We start from the raw sequence: 2,618 nt of genomic DNA, 5'->3' as shown, positions 1-2,618 counted from the left end.
AACAACAATAAAACAAGGGCAAAAAAAGGGAATAAAATAGACTCCAGGAGCAGTGGATTTGTGGTGCCCCAGCAATAACCCTGGAGGCAAAAAAAAAGTGGGGTCACGCGGTAGCGCAGCAGGTTAAGCGTACATGGCATGAAGTGCAACGACCGGCTTAAATATCCCGGTTTGAGCCCCCGGCTCCCCATCTGCAGGGGAGTCGCTTCACAGGCGGTGAAGCGGGTCTGCAGGTGTCTGTCTTTCTCTCCCCGTCTCTGTCTTCCCCTCCTCTCTCCATTTCTCTCTGTCCTATCCAACAACAATGACATCAATAACAACAATAACAAACACAATAACGATAAACTACAAGGGCAACAAAAGGGAAAAAATGGCCTCCAGGAGCAGTGGCTTCGTGGTGCAGACACAGCCCCAGCAATAACCCTGGAGGCAAAAAAAAAAAAAAAAAAAGTAATAAGGGAGAGGAAGCGCACACAGGGTGAGAGTGTGGGGTCGCCACTACTGGTATCCTGTCTAGGGGCCCCTCGGCTACCAGGATTCACTGTTTCTGGAAGGACCTCACCTTCTCCCCATGGACCCAGGCAGCAGAGTGACACCGTCTGACCACAGTGGTCAGGGACGAGTTTCCATGACAAGCCCAAGGGCCTCTGTCCCCAGGGCACGCCACACTGCTGCCACCTGCTGGCAGCACCCTGCATGCAGCACAAACCCCAGGCAGGAAAACCAGGGCAAAAACAGCCAAGGACCCAGCACGGGAAAACTGCGAAGGTGGCCCATTTTGTGTTCGATTTTTTAAAAAGACTTATTTACTTTTATTATCATTATTTATTGGATATAGACAGCCATAAATCAAGAGGGAAGGGGGTGACAGAGAGGGAGAGAAAGGGGCCGGGTGGTGGCGCACCTGGTAGAGTGCGCATGTTACAGTGCACAAGGACCCAGGTTTGAACCTCGGTCCCCACCTGCAGGGGGAAAGCTTTGCAAGTGGTGAAGCAGGGCGGCAGGTATCATTTTGTCTCTCTCCCTCTCTATCACCCCTTCCCTCTTGATTTCTGACTATCTCTATCCAATAAATAAATAAATAAATAAACAAATATAATAAAAGTTTAAAAGAAATCGTTTTTTATTATTTTTTATTTAGTTATTTATTTATTCCCTTTTGTTGCCCTTGTTTTTATTGTTATAGTTATTATTGTTGTTGTTATTGATGTCGTTGTTGCTGGATAGGATAAAGAGAAATGGAGAGAGGAGGGGAAGACAGAGAGGGGGAGAGAAAGACAGATACCTGCAGACCTGCTTCACCACCTGTGAAGCGACCCCCTGCAGATGGGGAGCCGGGGGCTCGAACCCAGATCCTTGTGCTGCTTCTTGCACTTCAAACTATGTGTGCTTAACCTGGGGCGCTACCGCCTGCCCCCCCCCCCCCCCCCCCCGCCTGGCCTTTTTGCAGTTTCAGAAGTCACTGCTTTGGTTAAAACCAAAAGGGGAAGCTGACATCTTAGCACTTATAAACACCAAGTTTGAGTCCCAGCACCAGATAAAGCGCCATCTCCCGGACTGCGGTAACCCCAGTGCTTAAACTATATTACAAGGAAATGAAAATAGGACACATCAGCAGCATTATCCACAATAGCCAAGACATGGAAGCAATTTAGGTTTGCATTAATGTGTTATTAGACTAAAAAGATCTGTCGGGAGTCGGGCGGTAGCGCAGCGGGTTAAGCGCAGGTGGCGCAAAGCGCAAGGACCGGCCTAAGGATCCCGGTTCGAGCCCCCGGCTCCCCACCTGCAGGGGAGTCGCTTCCCAGGCGGTGAAGCAGGTCTGCAGGTGTCTGTCTTTCTCTCCCCCTCTCTGTCTTGCCCTCCTCTCTCCATTTCTCTCTGTCCTCTCCAACAACGACGACATCAGTAACAACAACAATAACTACAATAAAACAAGGGCAACAAAAGGGAATAGATATTTTTTAATTGTGTTATTTGTATTGCATAGAGGCAGAAACCAAGAGGGAAAGGGGAGAGAGGAGGGGAAACACCGCAGCACTGCTCCACGGCTCAGGAAGCTTCCCCCTGCAGGGGGGGTGGGGACCTGAACCCGGGTCCTTGCGGGGGGTAGCCTGGGCTCAGTCACTTCTACCAGCTAAGTGCGCCGGACCCCCAAAGCAGACCAAGCACGGCGGTGACCATGACACCCGCCAGCGTCCCTGGGCGCCCCCCATTCGGTGACCACGACCGCAAGGGTCCCTGGGAGGCCACCCATTGAAGAAGGCGAGCGCCCCGGGTGCAGAGGGGACAAGGGGAGGGAAAGTTAACGCTGGACGCTGACATGTTGGACACGCGTGCGCATGCGGACCAAGACTCACGGCCAAAAGGTGGCGTCCGGGCGACGCGGAGACACCCGCCCCCGGGGTCAACCCGGAGACCGAGCTCCCGGTCCGCCCGACAAAAAGCCACTGCGCAGCCGCGCTGGGGCGGGCGCGCGCCCGCGAACCTGCCCGCAGGTGTGCGCATGCGCCCCGGTAGGCGCGTACGCGCGCTGAGACTCGGGAGGCGGAAGCGGCGCCAAGGGGGTGGGGCGTGGAGGGGGCGGGGTCGCGCCTGGCGCATGCGCACGCCCCCAC

This window comes from Erinaceus europaeus, chromosome 17, assembly GCF_950295315.1.
Source record: "Erinaceus europaeus chromosome 17, mEriEur2.1, whole genome shotgun sequence".
Classification (NCBI taxonomy): domain Eukaryota; kingdom Metazoa; phylum Chordata; class Mammalia; order Eulipotyphla; family Erinaceidae; genus Erinaceus; species Erinaceus europaeus.
This window is presented reverse-complemented; position numbering follows the sequence as displayed.